Raw genomic sequence first — 23,193 nt, 5'->3', positions numbered from 1 at the left:
GTGCTAACACCACAGTTTAAATTATGTTTTCCTGCAAGCAGAGTCAGTCCTGGGAGCCAGCGCAATGGTTCGCAGGTATGGGTATGCCCAACACTCTTGTTATGAGAATATAAAATTATTTTTTCCCCTGCAGTTTTCCCAGTTCCTACTAATATATTTTCTTCGAGTGAAGAACAGGAGAGCCCTCCTGTGGCTAATTTAGCACCTGTGATATCGCACAGATGTGCAGCAAAAAAATACACCATATGTAAGTTTTCTTCTTACCTCTGGTCTCACCCCCTTTAAATATGGTTGATTTCATGAACCTCAGATTTGTTTTCCAGGTAGTTATATCTCAGTTTTTGTTTTCTTCCACTTAAAATGAGCAAGCCATTCCTCATACCATATCTGTGCTTCATTTCCCAGTTTTGACAAGAGGAATGTAAATTATAAAGTAACTCTTTCCGAAATGCTTCTCTTGTGGGTTGTAGGGCAGAGGAGAAGCATATGGGGGATTTATTATGCACAATGACCTCATTCTTTCCATGTTTCCTCACTCTCAGAAGACACATTTGCAATTCATACACACAATCCAACACTAGCAGGCTACACATCTGCTGTATGTACACATACACACACGGACAGAGCTTCTTACATCCCCAGAAGACAACAGGCGACAGACCAGTGGGAGAGGAGTGTTCACATTGTTTTTGCAGTAGAGCTCTCTCTGGAGCTAAACAAAGCCAACAACCATCTTAAGTAACCCCTTGTTTCTGTAGGTGCTTCTCAAAGGCACTGCAAATACAAGACAGTCAAGACCATCCGCGGTCCATTTTTAAGAAAAAAAATTACTCCAGCCTCATGTGCTTTTGGTGTCAAATGGGTAAGTTTGAGGTCAAAAAAAGGGAATCAACTGACCTCTAACGTTCCCATATTTCTACTTTCTATCTGATTCAAGGATAAAGCAATCTAAGTCTTGTACTGATGTCAAGAGAACTTGAGTCTTCCTTAAATGTTTTCTTGACCGTGTGTTTAACCCTTAGGAGTCCCCCATTACTATGCAGGTAACATGACACATTAAATTGCACCTCAAAAGAAAAAATCCTGAAGCCTCTCAAAGGCACCTCGTTACTGCTCTGTCTGTACGCACACATCGCACTGACCTCCTCCATAGCTATTCTGTGGATTTTTCCTTTCATTCCTCATTACTCCTTTCTAAACTTGAACAAATGCTGCAGGCCCAGTAGGTGGGGGATACTGGATCTTGAGAAAGATCAGGGTGGAGAACAAATATTTTCAGTTGGTTATTACATTTGTCTATTGCCACACATGAATTATTTCTCACATAACATAAATGTGTTGCGACTGAGAAAAGCAACTTGCCAAAATATGGGTCAGTAATAAAAGTTTTGGTGTTCCTCGCCAGCCAGCCAGTCCGTCACAGCAGAAAATGTTGTGATTGAAGGCTGAATACTTTGGGAAACTCTTGATCAAGGTACAATCTAGTAGCAGTCAATAACAACCTAGAAGCACAACTCATCGATTATGTGTGTCTGTCATACGGCTAACACAAATCTTACTCTTAAACAGAACAAACTCCCCCTTGAGATAACAGATCTAGAGGTTCCACGTGCAGAAACAGTCTGAACCAGCCCAGATAAAGCATCGCGAAAGCTTGACCAAACTGAGATGATAAAACCATATGAAGACATAACCTGTGTTATCAGAAGATAAGACTTTTCCCAAAGCTAGGAGGACTGGGATTAAGGACACTAGATCACTTTCTAAAGGGGGGACCTAGGACAATTGTGTTTAACAATATTGGATTTTAGGATTTACCTAGAAGTAGAATAACTAGTTTAGGAACCTAGCTTTCAGTCCCAACCTTGCATTCTTTTCTTCACAATGACCTGATTTCAATGGCAAAAATGGAGACTGTTCTCAACCCAAGTGAGATGATAATATGCAAATAGAAAGTTCAGTAAGTGGTTTGAGCCTACTTAGGCTGAGATCTCTGGGCAACAAAAAAGAACCTCTCTAGAAGAACTGGCACCAGTCTGACCACCTTTAGCCCTGTCTCCATAATAAAGGAATATACGGACCAAACTGGTGCCTTCTAAAGATGTGGCACCTCTCCAAGTACTGCACTGATACAGCCTCCTAATTACTCGCCTGTTAAATCAGTGCTTGGGCTATTAAACCGTTTTTCTTTTTGAAAATAAATTATATTTACCTCTTAGCTTCTCCAGACAAGGGCACATTCTATAGCTAGATGCCAATGGCATTTGAAGCCAGACTACCATCCCAGTTTTTTTATTCTCTCTTCATCAGTTCACTTGGGCAGAGGTGACAGATTTAAAATTTGCAAGACAAGTCAGACCAATCTGAGAAAGATTAGCAGTTCATCCAAGTGCCTGGAGACCTAGGGGCTGGGCTATTTTAGTAAATTCGCTTAAAAAAAAAAAAAAAAAGAATATATAGATATGTATTCACCTTACACAATGTTCTTGCTCAATAGGCAGAAGGCTGCCATTTAACTCAAATGCTCCACTATGACACTCTTTTAAAGTGTTTTTTGTCTATGACAGGCTTTTTCCACAGTGAAGAGCCAGACTTATTTATAAATATTACATTCTTTTTCTGGTCTCTGGTTAGATGACATGTAGTAGCTCTCATTGTGTTCTGGCTACAGAATCCAGGCACAGTCTCATATATATGTACACATGCACACATATTTTATATTTAGCAACGTGTGAATAATTTGCCTTAGAAGAAAAGCAACAATTTTAATAGGCCATCCCTGAGCGCAAAATTGTATTCCAAATGAGACTGAAGGTTATGTCTCTCTTTTGTTTGCTAAACAAATTCTTGAAAGTCTAGAGCCACGAAGTCTAGAGATGAAAAAATAGACTGAAAGTGTTCCTTGAGACAAAATATAATTCATCTCAGGGATGTGGGATTAGGAGGAATTTCCCATTGATTTACAGATATCCCTGTTAGAGATGGAAAGTTATTTTGCTTCCTCAGGTTACAAGAGTAAGACCTGAAAATTTAGGAACCTCCTTCTGTTTCATGAATTTTATGCCACAGAGAATAATTACAAAAGGTTTGATATTGAGATATTTTGAAATACCGATAGTTCTTGCCAATTGCTTAAAAAAATCTGTACCTCCTCACTTTAATTCATCCATTTAATCTTTAAAATCGTTTTAACTTTGATGTTTTTATTATTTTGCTGTCAGTTTAGTAATTCTGATCTTCAAAGGTAAGAACACATTAGCAATTCAAAGCCAAAAATCAAATAAAGCTACACTCCCTACTTTCTAATCAGAGCTTTCATCTGCACATTTATGATCTCAGGAAGAAGCCAATTTAGTCCTAATTGTCTCTAATTTAACTTGGCCAGTCAAATAGGATATGAGATCACATTTTATCATACGGTAGATATTTCAGTCACTAGTACACACGGACTGGAGGGTTTGCTGTACACTGAAGAAAAGCCTGTCTCATCACATAGAACTTCAGCCATGTAGGAACAGACCCCATTTAATTTTCTTTTAGAACTACAGGCTATAGACAAAACGTGTTCTCTGTTTGGTGTGCATTTGAGATTTCAGGTTGACTTACAATTGTGTGCTTGCAATAATTCTTTACCATTTAGGGGTTTTAAGCCTCAAGTGGCCTAAAGTAATTTAAATTACTTCAATATTATGCAGCTTTACATAAGGAGAAGACCTTTTGCTCAAAGACTTTAAGCAAAGGCAGGTGCTGGGAGAAGAGCCACCTGGGAGCTGCTCTGGCAGCCCTGTGTGCCTGGTGGGATGGGGGCTGCAGCCCCTGCCACCGGCACAGCAGCAGCCGCTCAGCTCCAGCTGCATGGCAGGGCAGTGTTGCCTTTAGCTCCCGCTTCAGCAGCTGCTGCAGCTTTGTAGGAGAACTTGGAAATACCTGAGAGCAAAGGGCTGAAGCAAGGGTATTTGCATCAATGGGATGGACCGTCATGAATCGAGAATCTCTAATTTTGCTTAGCGTATGTTAATTTTGATTTTCTACTCCAAGTGAAACACCTAATTATCACTTCAGCATTCTTTTCCTCTTGATCAATTATCTACCAGCTTACATCTGCTGACAGCGTCTTTCATTTTAAGTGTGATGATCAAATGTAGTTAAACACTTTTTAAGAATAATCATTCAGAACGTTTAAAGTTTTTTGCTCAGCAATGTCGATACTCCTTAGAGAGCCCACAAAGGCAGTGACAAATCGGGAATGTTCCTGTCGACAAACTAGAGAGGGAGCAAATGTTACACATTTACTTTAAAGCAGAAGAGCTGGGCAAGATAAATTTTGTAATCAGAAACCCTTGAACTGGCAGCCTGTTTCTAAAAGTTATGTGTAACCCGAGAACGTGCATGCCATGCAACCTCTGTATTTAATAAATGCTCAAAATTTGAGTGTTTTTATTACTGGAAATTGTTGGAAAATCTACAGACCAAGCATTATTCATAGCAGTTATTTGGCAAGTAAATTTGGATAATGGAAGCGCCGAGAAGCAAAGGAATCACAATTGTTCGTTATTGGCTATAAGTTATTTTCCTCCCCTACACAGAGGAGCTCCAGCTATTTCACTGGCATTTGTTAAGGAGGACGCTTTCAGCAATATAACATCACAGTTGAGAGCCCTGTTCTGTGGAAACCTAATTCTCTCCTACTTTTGGAGGAGTGCCCCTAAATCAACCACGTCTCTGCTGGGCAGTTAAGCTGCTCTGGGATGGGGAGAGCGCGCAGTGCATGCAAGCGAAAGCAGAAAACTCTCTTCTGTCAGTCACCTGGATTGACGACTGGTAATTCACCTCCATGGTGAGATGGAAACCTAAACACATGGGCACGCTGGGTGGTTTGCTTCAAATAAATCAAAGAAATCTCTTCCCTTCCCCTCAAACTAGAGAAATCATCTAGAACAAGACAGCTTATTTTTTTGCAGGGAGTGAAGAGAGAAAGCAACAAGAACTGCAAAGTAATATCTACAGAAGTGCTTCTTGGTTGAGATTGAATGTGGCAACATTTTCCACCAGAGGCGTTTGTGCCCCGTGGCTCTCCAAGCATGGACACAGCTCCTATCTCAGTGCTGGGGGGCAGCGTTCCACGCTACAGCCTCCCACCGTCATCTGTGCTGCCTCAACTTTTATTTTGAACACTAGCATTTTAGAAAGAGCAGAACACAGAGCAAAACACCCCTGAATTTGCACTAGAAGTAATAAATGAGACAATCCAGCATTGTAAAGGCCATTTTTTCAGCAAACCGCCAGAGCAGGTCAGAGCCAAGCCTCGCTATCTCATCTGGCGGGTGCTTCCAAGAGCATCCCGGGGGAAGGAAGCCACGCAGCCGCTGCTCTGTGATATCCAAGTTAATTTGATGGAATAACATTAGATAGGTATTTGTGAGAACTTTTGAGATGCAAGGACAAATATCACTGCAGCGTTCAGTCACTGAGTTATAGACTATCTGGACTAATATTTTGCAAGTATACTCCATCATGGTATTTTTTTAAATACCTTTATTTGCTATATACTATTTGGATCCCTTATTCATGTGCAGTAGGAGTTAACATGGTAGTTTTGCTAGGAGAACAGATTTTTCAAAGTTACAGACAGTAACATCAGCCAGGATAAAAGAAGGAATATTCTTTAACGAAGGCTAGTCAAATTGCTAGGGAAATAGATAAAAGTGTTCAGTATTACAGACTTGGATGGGCAGAGCTGGAGCTTTAGCTGTGGATTGAGAACTCTGGGATGAAGACGCAAGCCAGCTTAGTCAAATCAGCCTTTTGATGGTCACATCTGTCGCAGGGAATATACAAAAAGAAGATGTGTCCAGGATACAGAACTAAGTGGGCGAATGGCTTCTCCCTCCCCCAGCATTCAAGTGAATAGCCAGGTGCAGGTTTCCACTCAGAGGATTCTTGGCTCGCAAAAAAGGAGATCTCAGGATGATTAACTAATAGTTTCCCTGGAGAACTGAATGCTGGGGAAAAGGCTGAGAGAAATAGCAATCATGGGGCTCGTGGCTCAACCTCTTCCATTTGGAGCCTACTGGATAGCAAATGGAAAGCAAAGGCAGGCGTCAGAACTCTTTCCAACTACTGTTTCTCATCTTATGGAGTAACCCAAAAATATTCAGTGACACTAAGGTCTGTTAGCACTGAGGACAAACTAAGCATCTTAGGTTTCCAGATTCTAAAGGAATTTAGATTCTTTTTTAAAAAAACAATTTACAGAGAGCAGTTTGGATGTTTCTTTATAGTTGAGGGAGAAATATGATCTTCGTATCCCAAATTATCCTGAGAATGCTGGGTATTTTGGAAGCAAAAATCTTCTTGCTGAACTCCTTCAGAGAAGTGGCTTTAAATCAGATTTAACCCCAAGGTTCCCAGGTTCCAAGAAGAGTTAAGATTCAGCAATTCTGCTAGTGAAATAAGGCATAAATTTATGTTGCTGTATAATCTCCTTTGCTTCTGTTGGCTATACAAATACATTAAACAATTTAGATACAGGTCTGCTATGAAATTTTGTACCATTCTTGCTGTTTTGTGCTGCCATCATTGCTCTGTTGCAGAGGATGTGTTATTACTTGACAGGCTGTGTTGTTGCAAGTCAGAGAGAGTTTGTTTACCTGTTGTTATTTTGTTTACTGCCTTGTGTGGGAAGACAATCAAGGACCAAATGTGGAGAAATGTCATGCACGGGGGAACAGCATAGAATAAGAGCAACAAGACTACTGCTGTCCTAATTGCAATCACCTCTCTTGCCTACTTGAAATTTCAGCATGCTTAAATGTTTTTTTCTCAGGTAGTGTTTTCTGAGACTCTCCACCGTGTATTTGGATTCCTAGTCGCTAGTCTACTAGTCTGTAGTATCTTGGCAAACTTCACCTTCCTTACTGCTCAGAGCGTCAATGAACTGATTGTCGACACTGAGTAATTGTTTGCATTTTGTTTCATGGGTTTTTGCATTTTGTTGGATGGGCAGAGCTGGAGCTTTGTGATAGACAAGTTCCCCTGACTTGCAGCTGAAACTTTCCGAACCGTGCCTGCAAGGAGGCACTACTGACATCCTTGCTTCACCTTCAGGGACTCAAGGTGTAAAGACCTGAAGGGCACCAAATGAAATCCTGCCAGCTGAGAAATTGCAGACTTCTGCCTGTGTTTTTTTAAGCTGCAGTCCTAAGTACTGGCTTACCGGTGGCTGGTGAAACGGGCTGGAACATTATTGTGACATTCATGCCATCTGAATGCTCATCAACAATTACACACATGAATGTTTGGTTTTCAGGTTTTTCAGAAAGGATATATAGAAGAGCAAAGAATACTTCAACAGCACTGCCACACTGAAGCATTAACAAACACCACCGTTTTCTAAGGCTGTGCTCCTTGTCTCCAAAATCAGCTTTTTTCCTAGTGAAAGAGCTGACTCCCCACACCCCAGCCTGCTTAACCCCCCAAGTACTTGTCCCTGCTCCTCTTCATGCCAGGGTGGCTTTTATATACCATCTACTAAGCTGGCTTAGGTAGATGAACCTGCTTTTTGTCACCTTAGTTTTTAGTTGGGTTTGGGAAAAGAGCCATCTGACTGTAACAGAATTTCTGCTGCATGAGAAAGTCAGTGGGAAACTGTCTTCTGGTGATCTAGAGAGAGGGGTGGGAGCAGAGCCACCCCACTGGCTGCTGTATGAACTTCTGTCAGATTTATGCAATTCTGTAAACCCAGAACAACATAACCTAGCAGCTTCTGGAGTACAGGAATTTGACAGTTTTCTGCACTCCCCTGCTGGCTCCACGGGTGATTTTCAGAAAGTTTTGACATCTTAGCAGTAGAAATGTTTAGGATACTTTGCTTAGTGAAGCCTAGAGCATTGGCCCCATGTGGCTTTTATGAAGCCTCCTATGCAGCCATGCCTGAGCCTTACACAGCCAAGGGCTGAAGCTTTTCCTGTGGTTAAATCAATATATTTGGTTACTGTGCTGAGAAATATCATGACTGGGCACATGGCCAATGACCAGTGCAGGAGGTAGTGTGTAGGAGTACCTTTGTTAAGCTGTAGTAACTATACAATCATGAGTTTTCCTACCTTGCAAGGCTATAGTGAAGCTGTGGCTGTTTGAGGATCTAAAGCTACATATGTCAATGCCCCAGCTGAGCTGTGTAACTAAAACTGACAGGATCTGTGTACCATTATCGCAATTGCATTAATCAAGATAATTCATATCTTCCATGACTGTTTGGCAATAGAGTGTAAAAACCTAATTAAAGAATTGCATGCAATATAAAGATGTACTCAACTGTATTTCAGGTTTAAAGAAGGGTGATAGAAGTATAAATCATTCTTTCACATAAGCCTGATGTATAATAAAGTAAACAAAATAGCAGCTACCTTCTATTCCAAGTGTGTTCTCTTGTCAAAGGTTGGGAGAGAAACAAAAATATTTTTAAAAGCTCAGATTAAGTGACAGGAAGGTCCAGGTTAAGATTCTCGGGCCCAAGATGTTGTTTGCAGGGTTGTTTTCTGGTCAGAACACACCAAAACAATGCACATGGTCACACACATGCTGGTCTTGTGTCTTTATCCTTTAAAGAATCAAACAATTAAATAGGATCCTAGGAGAAATTGCCCTGTATAACTGCTATGATTTTAGTTCTTTGCCTTGGGAATGTGTAACAGACTTTAGTGTTTTGCAATGACTTGCTCAAAACAAGAATTGTTTAGCTAAGGAAGAATGCATGATAGAAGTATTTGATTTTTTTTAAACACTTAAACCTTACTTGATGATTAAATATGTCATTATGGGGTCTGAATGCTTCTAAATTCCTCAGGAACTACACACAGAACTTTTTGTACAGAGTTTTATTGATTTTTGTTCTGGATTGCTTGATTTTTTTTTTCTCTGTAAAGATTGGATTAATTCTTTACCCATCACTTACATCTTAGGGGAACCCAGCCAACAGTAGAGAGGTCAAACTGGAGCTTCAAGCTGACGGCTTCTGAAATCATCTGGGTAAGATCTATGAAATAAAGCAAACTGAGCTGGAGCCAGTAAGCTCTAAAGTTTAGTTCTAGCAGGTTTGGGCTCTATGTAGTTTAAAATATGTTTTAAAGTGCCATTTAATTTATTTTTTTCAAAAAACCCCAACACATTATTTCCTTGTGCTTCTACAAAGTGTTACTTTACAAATTGTGTTAGGAGAGACGAGGGTCTAAGCAGGGGAGACAATCTCGTCAGAGATGACGTAAGAGTCAGGAAGTCAGGAGTTCAAAGGAATGTAAATTTAACAGCAGCATTTGGGAAGAGACAGCATTTTTACAACAGGCTGGAAAGATGATGAAGTCACAGGGGAGAAAATGCAGAAGCAAACTATCTGTGTCTCAGAAGAACGATCCCAGCCCTGATCTGAATGTCTATAAAAAGAGAAAGAAGGCATATAGAAATATTAACATGTTTCTGATAGAAAAGCTAAACCATTGGTACTAACATAGAGAAGATAGGTTCAGAGTAGCAGCTCTTCAAATAATTCCTGCTTGAGTGTGTAGAAATACTTAACTGACTTAAATTATTTTTTTTAATCTCTAGTACCTCTGTACCCCTTCTTTGGAAAGACTTGAGTCATCCCGCATTTCTCCAGTTCTGCCTATTCTCTGAGAAACAGGTGATGCCTAGCATTAGATGGCAGGGATTTCTCATAGAAACATCAAGACTGGTATGAAAAAAGAGCATGAATGGAAATGTGAGTGTGGAGACAGTGATATGCATTAATTGCTACAGAGCACTAATTTGAATGACCAGATAGGAAGGATAAGCCAGCCTAATGATTAGGGGACAAGATGCTGGAGAACAGGTAAGGCATAAAACCATGAAATGCAGAAGGTTTGCCCAACACAAGGGCTGAAGAAAAATAATGAAGGAAATCCAGACACTACCCTCACCACCCTGGGGACATAAAGCACACATTCAAATTCAGTTGATTGCTGCCAATCATAGAAGAAACAAGAGAGGTAAGGATGCCATAGCCAGCATCCCTTGTCCTGGCATATACCACATGATCTATGCCTTGACAGCGCGTGAAATCTATGAGTGTGAGGGAGTGAGATCAGTTTTGTGTAAAGTAACTATCACATTCTCCTTCCATAGCATCTCACACTGAATTTTCTTGGGCTAATTCCCTGTAGTATTAACCCCAACACCACTATGCACCATGGGGTTTGCAGAGCAGAGGTACCACCACCCCACACTGCAAGCATCTGCAGCTCCTTGATGACTGATACACCTTCTCCCCCGTGGATGGGGGAGTTGGCACCACATATTTAGTGGAGAACTAGGTCCTGACAATGTCTGTAACAAGAGCAAAAGCATGATTTTGCACCACCAGCTGCCCAGTGGCATTTTTCATTGTTTTGTTCCTCTCACCACCAAACCAATAAATCGTGAATTCTTTTTAAAGTATTAAAACCAACAAAACTGAGAGACTATCATGCCTATGTTACTACAAGGGACTGTGAGGAGCAGTGCCATAAAGGAATGGCTTCATAGTGGTGGAAAAGAGCACAATTAATGCAACTGTACAGCATTTTATAGGACAGCAGAGCTACCATCTTACGCCAGTGCTGCAATTCCAGTTTTATCTACTTTCAGTTGTGATCCATAAAAAGCCTGTGCTAGTTCTCAAACAATAGATGAAGGCAATTGGTAAAAAGTCATCTAACTTAATTATCTCCCAAGTGCTATTGTAAGGGGATTTTCAAATTATGTAAATCCCATCACACCTAACAATACACTGAAGTGAATTTTACAGGCCTGCCTGAAGCTATGATAGAGAAGGGAATTAGAAGTGGGAAATAAAGCCCCTGTATGCAGCACAGCTATGGAATATTTTTATGCCAATTGGTGTTCACAGAGAAATAATTTGTTTAAATACTTGGCTTTAACAGACCAAGCACTTGAACCCTGCTTGTAGAGAGGTATTGCCAGTTACTCTGATTTTATTTATTTTTTTTAAAGTGAAGCAGTGTCCCATCTGCACTAAGCATGTGAGTATGTATTTCCAAGTTTTCAAAGTACTTGAAATTAAAGTCTTGATGTTATTCCACATATTCCTAAAGTGGAGTCAAGTGTGAGTAGATACTGTAGGTGCAGGTGTCATTTCATATCAAGTACTTTGTGCAGAGAGAAAACCATTTGTTTTGTGCAGATGAGCCAAACTTTGTTCCATTAAATAAACCCTACTTTACTTTTAAATATTCTTGCTGGATTTTGGAATAAAAAGAAAGGAATTGTTCTGTATAGTCATCAGAACTGAACCTATTTGTGCTACTTTTTTTAATGCACATGCTCTGCTTTAAAACTTTTCAGCAGGCTGAGCAACGATAATATTAACATAATTAACAATAATATAACATACACCGTTTTATTTTCATTTGCTCCTTGATACAATATTATTGTATTGCAAAATCAGCATTCCATCACTCTGTTGTGTTACAGTTGCAACATATGGCATCTCTCTGAATGCGATGCTAACATCACTCAAGAGTTTTAATATTTTCCTTTTTAACCCAAATGAATAACTCAGTTTTGAGGGTCTTCAGTCCATTAGAAGGAAAAACTGAAGAAAAGGGAACTTTTCAATGCAATTCTGGTCATTTAAAACTTCATTTTTTTACCTTATTTTGTGCAGGGAAATAACAAGCAACAGCAGCTTGTTCACATTTCCAGGCAGAAGCTGACACAGAAAGGCAAAAAAGAGGTTTTGGAGTGCTTTCTAAGTCCTGTTGAGGCTCCATTACTGACCACCTCACAGCTCTCCCATCCTGTCAGGATGTCTCATTAATATCATAACTTTCTTTGATGGGCAGTGGCTTCACCTTTAACTTAGTGCATCGTTGCTTTGATCAGTAACATGTGTTTTGGATGAGGTTTCAGAAGGGAGAAGGTGACCTTTAAAAAGTAGACGTCATGTTCAAACAAGGAAAATAGAGGAGAATGAACTCTGGCAGGTTAAATATAAAAACACAACCAGGCAGGCCAAAGAGTTTAAGGAACAGATTACAAAAGGCATAAAAACGTAATAATAAATCCTTTTACAAAACCATCAAAAGCCAAAAGTCTGTTAGAAAGACTGTACAACAATAAATGGTCAGGGGCACAAAAGAATAATTTATAGAAGGTAAGGCCACAGCAGATAAAATAAATGAATTTGTATACACAGTGAGTGCAGAAGGGTTTAGAAAATTCTCCCATCAGAAAAGTGCTTCCCCCCCTTGCCACACACAAACACACTCTTTTTTGTTTTAATGGATGATACCTCAATGATTCTGCATTCAATTGATGTTCAGAAAAGGCTATAAAACAGGTTCATCAGGGCCAGAGGATATTTATCCAAGAGCTCAGAAGGAACTGACGCATGAAATAGCTTAAATAGTAAGTGCAGTGTATGATTTCTTACTTAAAAATGCCCAGGTACAAAACCAGATGGTAAATAGGATGGAATTAAAAAACAAAAAAACAATGAACAACAACAAACCACCCCACAGTGTGGTCATTTGTATTAAGTGGTCTGAACTATAAGAACAGAGTTTGTGGACATATGAAAAACAGTATATTGAAGAGCAGCCAACACAGCTTTTTGGATAAAAAGTCATGACACATCTCTTTCTGCAGATGTCAGCAGGTATGTAGAAAGAGGAAATGAAGTTGATGCAATCTCATTTTATTTTTCAAAAGGCATTGGTTCCTCATCAAAAGCTCAAAAAAATGAAGCTGGAAGAAGCAGAAGGTCACCACTTGACTAAATAACTGATTAAAAGTTAGGCAACCTGAGGTACTAATTATCAGTTAGCTTTACTGCTGGAGAAAGGCTGTCTGTGGGGTCCCACAAGAATTACAACTTTCCAGACACTCTTCTATTATTTTCTGTTCTGCAGTATATCCTCTTACTGTGCATGTTTTCTAGTCTTTATTATGCTAGAAGGAATTTAATCAGTGCAGCATGTCCCAGTGGGCTGTGCTGGAAGAGGTCACACCTTCCCCAGGACACAGCAGGGCATGTTTGAGAGGCTGCAGAGCTGTGGCAGGCTAAAGGAGCAGGAGGGAGAGGTCCAAAGAGGGGACATTTGTCTAGGTGAAACTTTGCTCTGACCTGATCCTGATGTTCCCTTCAGACACCACTACATCTGCAATCCTCCCAGTTTCCATAAGCTATCCTTCTGCAAGGAACAGTTATGCTGAGATGTGAAAAACGTTCCTTCAAATTTATACTGGGGTATGTTCTCCTCTCCTAACAGAAGGCATGTAGTAAGAGCATCACATTAAACAACCAGTTCCCTGGAAAGGCAGGTGAAACTGAGCTTGCTCAAAATGAGCTCTGTTCTCTAGTTTCATAGCGGGCAGCACAGTTTTGAGTGGGTTGGGTTTGTTTGTTTGTTTGTTTGGGTTGGGTTTTTTTTTTTGAAGCATTCATCACTTCTGTGTTTTATAACATTTGCAATCTCACTACTACTTCTGTTTACCAGCAAATAACCCAAAAGATGCATGCCTGTACTAAAAGCTATTTTTCCAGCCTGTTGTCACTATAAAGAGATTATGATTTTTTTTGATTTATAGTGATCATAAAATCCTCTAGAAGTTCTTTTCCTGTGACTTTCAGAAAAATCGTATTTGAATTGCATCTCGAAGCCCTATTTACTCCTCTATGGCCAAATGTCACTGCCTTTGAGATGAGGTATCTGCAGTGCTTGCAGTTTGACCTCAGATTCACTTACCTTCTGGTCTTTATTTTTCCTTATTATTTGTGTAGCTCTAACGGCACATTAGGCACTCCACAGACAAACATGAAAAAGTGTCAGATGTTCCTTTATGGCCTGGCGCCTGCGCAGCCACTTCATATGCTCAAGATAAAGACTAAATGGGACCATTATGTTTAAACAGCAATTTATACCTGGTTTACACTACTACAAGCAGATTCATACCCTGAATTAGAAACACGGGAGCACAATATTGCTCATATCTTGCTAGTATCATGAGAAGAGGAGTAATTTATACCCCTTTCTCCCAATCCTTTCAAATTAAGTATTTGTGGATATATTTACATATACTGAGCTACACCATCACCACAGCTGACATTACTGCATTGGAGCCAGGCAAGTTATTTGTGCCAGCTGAGTAACCAGCCAAAATGACCGGTCAAGCTGATGTAGCAGACACTAATGCACTCTTATCACTCTGCAAATACATTACCATTCGCAGTGAGTATTTACCAGAATGAGTCTTTCTTCATCAAAAAAATTAAGTGGTAATTCCCCATCCCGTTTGGTGTGTACCGCATCCAGAATAAAACCAAACCAACATTTCATTGTTTCGGTTCCTCTTTACAAGCTTTGCAATGGTTGTGTGCTACAAATAAGGATAGGATTGATGGAGTGTTACCTGCTTAATTCATGTGTTGTAAGTCCATGTTGTGAAACTGAGATGCAGCTGTGAAGGGAACGCTCTCATCCTTCAAAAAATAGGAGTGTCTTTCATGAAAGAACCAAAGGGAAGCATTTTCCTTACACAACTGACTTTACTGTCAGACATAAATCATTCTTTCCTTTTCCTCCATGAGAAAAAAAAAAAAAAAAAAAAGAATGGAACAGAACCTAGAGCACCCCTCTGCTACTGGTGGTACTCTGAAGTGAGGCTACACAACTGTGGTTAAGCATCACAAGAATCACTACCTCAGCTGGCATTCAGATGTTTTCTACCTTCCCGAGACCCTCTTTTGGTCAGCACCCAGATCATTTTGCAGAACTGAGTACTCGGGAGGCTACTTAGCTGTGTAATGTGTTTGGAGGAGCAGTGCCAATGGCCTTGCAGCTGCTAAAACTTTCAGTGCTGCCCTTCTTTCCACAGTGAAGCTCTCCAAATCGGTTCTGCTCGTTTCCAGTCCTCCCTGTCATCACCCACAAGCTGTGCGTAGTTATATTGTCATGATAACCAGAGAGTACTAGTCTAGAATTTGCAGTTAATGGAAAAAAAAAATAATCAAAAGAGGTTTCAAAAGAGCCGTCTCTCAATCTGGCTTTCTTGTTCTGAGCCATGAAGGGTTAAACAGTGTTCAGTACAGCCAGTGTTCACAGAGAACAGCAACCACCTATGAAGCAGTCACAAAACACAGCAATATCCACCTTTAAAAAACAGGCGCTAGAAATTAGAAAACCTTCCCTGAGCAGAAGGATATTTCCTTTCTAAAACCAAGGGGGTTCTTTCTGGGGCATCTCCTACAGACCAGGAGCAAGCAAAGGACAGCACGGCTGCACATCCATTAGCAGCCTGCTCTGCTCTCCAGTCATCTGTGAGCTACCCTGCCTCTGCCGGACGGACGGGCTCAGGGGAGGCACACAGCCAGCCTTGTGACAGAATGGTGATGGTCTGTCTACAGGGGACACCTGGACTCGATGACCCAAAAAGAGGCATGCATCAGAAACCATTGGTCTGTATCCTGCTCCCTTAGTGCATCTGTCAGTACAGTTCTTAATATTTTTATCCCATAACTCTTTAGAAAAAACCAAAATGTGGCAGACCTTTGAGCAGTCGGGGGGGGAGGGGTGTGTGTGTCTTGTAAGTACAACCACAGTTTGTGTGAGACTACAAGTTTATGTTCCTTCATGCTCTGAGGAGCAACAAATCTTGAAGCTGTGACACTGTGCTGTAAACAATTTAGAGAGATGCCAAAACCACGCGGGCTCTGGCCGAGATGGGGAGTGGATTTGCCTGCTTGTCTCTGGGTGACTGCTCAGGCTGCGGCAATGTCAGCAGGAAAGTTTCATCCCCCTCTGGCTGCGGTGCAGAGGTTGGGCTCTCTCCTCTGAAAGAGGGAGAAGAAAGGCCAGCAGAAGAAGAGTAAAAATGGATTTTGAATGGACTGAAGCATGGGATGCTTTCATAGTCATACTCACATAATTTTGTGTTATTAATATGCCATATAAAATTAAGCTGTATATGTGTATGCCATATAATATCCGTCACAAGCACATATAGTAAACATTGAAAATAATGACTTATTGGTATATTTAAGTCTATGATCCAGCTTTCATGTTGGTCTTGCTTTGAGGAGTAGGTGGGGCTAGATGATCTCCTTAAGTCCACTTCACCCTAAGCTATTCCACGAGTAGCTCTAGAAGTCACTCCCTATCTCAAGGTCCTAGCTCTAATTACTTGTTGGTTACATAGTCAGTGGCTCTGCTAGCCACTTACTATTTAAAAAAACCCACATGTCCTTATTTAGTGGAAGAAAGACTGTCATGGTACAGGAAAATGAGTCCCAAACACTGACCCTAAGAATATATAAAAGCATTTTCACCTTTCACTTTGAATTCTCTCCTTTTGAGTAAACTCACATTTACTGAATATGAATGTACTCGCATTTTGTGAATAAATCCACACACCACCCACCCACCCACCTAAACTTTTTCTAGCCTGGCTGCCACATTCATAAAAAGCAATTTGAACAGTCAGGTGGCACAAGTTTGACACAGCACATGGAAGGCACACACATCTAATTTCAGTAACATTCATTACCCTTATTAGGTGACATTTCAGTGGTATAACAATCATTTTCATAGACATGAATAAGGCTGTAGTGGGCAGAAAAGGAAATTGAATGTTTCAGGGTAATCATTCAACGGGAGACTTTTCTCTCCATTCAGGCAGACATCTCCCTCAGTTTGGGATCCTACCCTGGAATTCATCTTTTGGAGTTAGAGACCCAAACCCACCTATGAAAAAAATGAGACTGCATGTTATCCAGGGCACCCAGTACCGTGGCACACGCAGTTGATGGGGTTCGGACGCTACTCAGCAGTTCAGGACAGGATGCGACAGCCATGGCCCATAAGAAGCACCATCTCCAGGCTACTCGGCTCGGCTGCCACAGGCGGCTGTCACATTCACTGGCCACGGAGTTTCCAGCTGTACTAATAAAACAGTAACTGGGTTAAAGTGAAACAGTCCTAATAGGACTGCCTGACAGCAGTTCCTAAAGAGAGAGAGAGATGTACACAGGAGCAGTAGAGGCAGATGCACTCACAGTATAGCTAAATGACGTGACCCCTACCTACAAGGAAAGTGGGGCAATCTCTATTTTGAGTCCACTTTGGTGCTGCAGGGACTTGAAGGTGACTTTGAGCTCCTGCTTCAGGCAATGCAGGAGTGCTGCGTTCAGGGAATTCAGGCATTTGTAGAGTTCAACAGCAGATGTTAAAGGATGCCAAAGTCATGTAAAGGGTAGAGTTTCACTAGGAACACAAAAATACTGTTAAATATCTGGGATCTGTGGGTCTGGCTTCTTTATGAGAAGGGGTTTTAAATGAGCATACCTTGACCTTCCCTTCTGTAACTCAGGGGTACTAAGTTTTCCTCTGTCCAATGAGATTCTAACACTTAGAACCTGAGACAGCCAAGTCTGTATGATGATTAGATCTCTAACATCTCTCCCTGATTTATGATGCTGTATGTATGCTCTGTCAGAAAAAATATTCTGCATACCACAGAAAGAAGACATTGCAAATTCAATGGCCGATATTTATCTTGGAAGCACAAAGAAAAAAACCAAACCACCACCACCACACAACCAGAGCAAACTGCTTCACAAGTCCTCATCATGCATAACCCTATCACTTGAATATGGTGATATTATCACAGTTGTACTTCATAGAGCAATTGAGAAGAATTATAACTTAAGCAGGAGACTACGATTTATACTGTATGCACATATAAGCAGGAACTTCTAACAGCATGTCCTTATGCCCACTGCAGCAACCACCACAACAGCTTGCATTCAGCATCTCCCCCCTGGATGCCGAGTGCTCCCAGTAAGGACAGGAACACATCTGCCAGAGGCTAGCAGGCACAGGAATATATATGACGATGGATGATACCTCACAAGGACTAAAATTTACAGGTATCAGCTGGCTTAAAGAAAAATACCTGACGTTCATGGATTGTTTCACAATCACTTAAAGCTTTACTTCTGCTGGACGGTAAGAAGCACAGCTTTTGCACATGAGATAGAGGAGCAATCTGCAGAATAATCCGTTTGTGTCCTTGTATTCCTGAGGCTAAGACTATTTGCTTTACATTACATTAGACAATCTCCGAGTTGTTACCAGTCTGATAAACAGAGTAGGAAATAAAAGAAAACCTTGATTTCTCCTTTGCCCATGTACAAATGAAGTCATTCTTCTGGTGAAGAGAACTAAAAGTTTTATAAAGAAGAGCGCTCTAGGTCCAATATTTGGTCACTGACATTAACTAAACTAAACCAAACCATTAAAGTAAACCAAATATTGACATGCAACACAGGACAATGTAACACATACGATAGAAATGAACAGTGACCTTAGAACTGGCGGTTCTTATGTAAAATTTTAGATCACTATGGAAAGCACACATAGTAAAATGAAAGCAGTATCACTTGGATAGGGCATAAAAATCCTTCATTATCACAGTATTTTAACAATATTCAAACATGTAACTACATTCCAAGACTATAAAAATTACCAGTAGTGAGCAATGCAGAAACAGAATAAGTATCTCTATTGAAAGTTTTTTAAATATCCAGTTGTATAGTTAGGAAAAAAAACCCTAAATACAGCAAGATACTTTAACAGCTGTTATGTTACCACAGAAGTTGTAAGGAGGTTTAAAATTATTAAGTATCTGGCCACCCAATACAAACGTGTAATTGCGATCACTAGATCAGAGTCTGTTGAGAGGTAGTTAGTGTTTTAAATAGCTAATTAGAAAAATAGAGAAAAAAATCAAAATGGGGTACACTATACAGACTTCTGGTAAAAGACCCGATGAAGATTAAAGAAGTGAAAGTAGTATTCTCAAGATTGACAAAAATTTAGAAGACTTTAAAGGACAGATACATTCAGATCCACAGAACACTGCTCAGGAGCTGGGAAGGGCATTGTGGTCACCAGGCTCTCCCCTTCAAGGTGCCAAATACCCACATGATATTTTGATGTGACATAACAAGATGTCTATGAGAATTACTGTACCATGTAATCAAAAGTCAATTATCCTGAGACATCACTTCTAAATTACAGCTGTATCATAGAATCTAGAAATAGTAAATTATGTGATAATTAGTCACTGGATTGCCTGATGATTTCCATTATAAATTATTCCAGAGAACTAACTATTTAAAACACATATCTATTTATATATCTATTTATATATCTTCGCTTATAACTTTAATAGGTAGTGACTGAGATACTTTTCTGGTTATTTGTAGAGTAAGAATCAAATGGTGTTGGAAAATAATTGCTTATGAACATACCGATCAGTCTGTAGGCCTGGTAATACACTATATTTCTTTATTCAAAAGTCTATTCAAATTTTTGAATGGAGCTCACACTTCAAAATTTTTTTAACACCTTCATCAGAACAGGGTCCTGAAATATTTGATTTTCTTTGAAGTTACACTTAGTAATTTGTTATAGTTGAGGTGCTGCATGCTTAGCATTTATTAACTTGAAAAGAGGTTGAATCCATGTAGCTGAGAAAGCTCTTTGAAAATAAGATTTTTCAAAGTGTCAAGTTTAACACTGGTATGAATTAATATATTTTTACTGATTATGATCTGAAGTGGTCCAAACGCTGCTATGACCAAAGAGTGTTTTTAAAGACACTTTAAAATTATTCTTTTATTTTTAAATTTCAAACAATTTTAATGCTAGTTTGAAATATTTTTTTACTCCACTCTCAGTAGAAGCCCGGTTTGAAAACCCATTAAACTGATGTGGAGAGTTGTGCTCTGCCTATACCTAGTGGAAACCAAAACAGTTTGTACTTCTTATACAAAGTACAAACTCCTACAACATATTTGCCGTGAAAATCATCCTCATAGCTGAAAGGAGAGGCCCGACATTGAATCACTGAAGTGTATTACTCTACTCATGATCCTCTAATCTAATCTAAATGTAAATAAAACATCAACCTGCCAATGCACCCAAAAACACTTTCAAAGAAATTAGTGTGGGAATTCAGACCTCAGGAGGTGGCTGCCCTGTTTGCTGCCAGCCAGGCTCAGTGTCCTTCCTCCACTCCCACCCCACTTCAAACAGGGTGCGGACACGGTCTGCAGATGGTAGGAAGGCACAGCTTTCCCCTTATCATAGCCAGCATCACAGAGAAACAGGAGCACAGACATTTCACAGCCAGCCTTTGAGCAGAACCCATTCTGCAACCCCCAGCATGCAAGCCTAGGAGGAAAACACGCTCTGTTTTGAAAACAGCGGTTATGCCCCAAACCGCTGTTAATTTTCATACTCTTAACAGAGAAATGAACAACAGTCTTGAAAGCAAAATTCCAGAGTACTCACTGCTACACCTTAGCCTCAGCCTAAATGGCTGCATAAAGTGCGGGTATCCAGTAGTAAGTGTAATCCTGTAGTAATTTTAGACATATTTAAGGCTTTGGCTGTTTTTAAACCACAACATTTAGAAAGGGGACAGACACATTCCAGAGATATTAAATGTGGACCGCTACTAGAGGTCTAGCCCCAGGTATCAGGAACAACTGTCCTTCAAGGTTTAAGTATCTCTCCAGAATGCTGAAAGAGGATCCTAGGAAATTTTTAAAACATATTTGCTTGTAGAACTAATCCCTGTGTGAATTGTGAGACTGAGAATGTTTATCTCACAGTAACAGAGTATATTGATACTACCTTTAGTACTCTAATTTCTAAAACTTCTGCTTCAGTTTTATTTCTGTTTGCTCTAGAATTGTATCTAACATCTCTAATTTGTATTAGAGTGCAACATTAGCAAAGTCATACTATTGCCAATATTTGCAATAAACTTCTTAAAACACCTCACAGGAATGGCAACGTATGCGCACTTTTATAAATTATCTGTCCTGCTCCTTTTCAAGATGGATATTTTTTTTTTTTTTTAAGCAGACGTTTCTTCTCAGTTAAGCAGAGGTGAGAATATACTTGCCACCATGTGAGACAAACGCACTCCATGACGTAGCAGAGCATGCCAATATGGGCAGAACAAGCCCACATCACCATTCTTTGTAAAACAATTTATGTAAAGAGGCAGTATGTCAGGGAGTAAGCCAAAGTAAGTAAACATCTCCTCCCACAGCGTACATAGAAAGAACAAGGGTGTCTTACCAGTTCATGAACTTCCTGGAAAAATGCATTAGAAAAGACAAAAAACTCTTTCAGTTTGGCAGACCAAAGCCCAGAAGTGCCACGTCACAGTCTGTCAGGTTTTTTTGAAACTAGGCTTAAACCTCTCTTTTGCTCAGTAATTTCCACAACATTATTAATAATTCTGATTGTGTTTCTATACCCTATACTGCATTATTTATAAACAGCACATTATTAATTGTGAACAGTAGCGAAAGACTGCCTTTTGCCTAATTTTCTCATTGCAATCTACTTTGAAAATGGCCATTTCCAGATAGCAAAACATAGACTAAAGTAACAAACCCCCTTTTTCGCCCTCATCCAGCAAGCAATCACTGTTGAAGAACAACCCTTGGAGCCCTTACTTCCCCTGTATTTGTGCTGTACAGAATTACTCACTTCTTGCCAACATCCAGTAGCTGATTTCAACAAGGTCTGGTCAGCGGGAGGCAGGACACCAAAGACAAGACACACCACCCACTTCTAAGACAAGTGTACTCCCACCTTGCCAGCCAGGTCACTCCTGTTTGTAATTTGGGGTTTTCTTCTAGGGAGGAGCAAAACAGGTGAGATGCTGGTGGTGAAGATGATGCCCACCATCTGCTGCATTTGTGGTTTTTCTGAGTCTTTCTCTGAAAAAGAGAGAAAACAGAAGAGAAAAGGGGAATTCTATTCAGATTTGTGTGACGGATAGTGCTGGTTTCACAAGCTATTGCATGCTTATTTTAGAGATTTTTTTGCAAAGACTCTAAAGATGGTTGTGAGAGACAATGTAGGGATGCTCTTATAAATTTTGGCATATTTTTTTCTTATAAGCTACCTGAGCGCAGTCTGTTATATTTCTCCCTGCGGTCCAACCTTGGACCCCTGTAAGGGATAAGGAATAAAGGGAACTGGCAGAAACCCCAGCCCATCATCATAAAGACATCCCTAGGCTATAACAGAAATGCTGCTCCTCTTTGTGATTAAGGACTATGCAATCAACGGTCAAACTCTTTCTCATTCCCCGATTTTTTTGCCTTTTCCCTATGTCTCAACCAGTTGCCCTTCTGCATCCTACTGTAATAATTTTTCTTTTACACTGCAACACTGACTGGTAAAAACACCTCCTTGCACACTTCCCTCCTCCCAGAAGGTAAGGTACCGTTCTGGTTACACACTCACCCACAAGGATCTCTCATAACAGGAACATGTGCTCATCATACCCTAGCATTAATTGCATGAAATAGTTAAAGAATACATTTTTCTGCCAGCACTGAGATGAGTTCAATGTTTGGCTGTGCCACAGCACCTCAAGAAGTCACCTCCATCCACTTTTTTTACTCCAGTGGGGAAGGTACAGTGTTTATCTCACATGCAAACACTTCCCATTTACAGGACACCTGAGAAGGCAAGTTGTATCCTTCTGTGTGTATGTCTTAGAACACAAACTACAACAATGCTGGGAAATATGTATAGGTAGAGACATTGAAATATTCCTTTGATATCCTGATCTGAGGCCAAAATTTATGTTCATGTCATTTCACCTGTCCATGCTCCTCTATAGCAAAAGGGCTTGCTTTATACTTATAGATCTTTATTAATATTTTTATTCTGAATATCTCTACAGCTGTACACACCTGTAGCTGTGCAAGCATGACAGAGACAGCAGCCTTTGGGATAATTACAGTCTACTCAAAATTATGGCTTATGGCTTAAACAAACATCTTTTCACAAGACCTGTCAAACTATTACAGATTGTTTGCTTATAAATTAATACTACAACATTTAGAAACTCTTATACAAAAACAATATTTGATCATTTTGTTCCATCAGATGCCTAAATTTATTCTTAGCAGTTTTGATTTTTATCTGTTCACTGAATCAAGAAAATGGGTAGACAGGATAATTACTTTCTAGGAAGTAATGACGTCCAAAATTAATGTACCAGTGATGGTAAAAGGCAGTCAAAAATGTTACTGAATAAACCCAAGCTGATTTACGT

This window comes from Falco biarmicus, chromosome 12, assembly GCF_023638135.1.
Source record: "Falco biarmicus isolate bFalBia1 chromosome 12, bFalBia1.pri, whole genome shotgun sequence".
In the NCBI taxonomy this organism is placed as follows: Eukaryota; Metazoa; Chordata; class Aves; order Falconiformes; family Falconidae; genus Falco; species Falco biarmicus.
The sequence above is the reverse complement of the archived record's forward strand: the minus strand, read 5'-3'. Positions refer to the sequence as shown.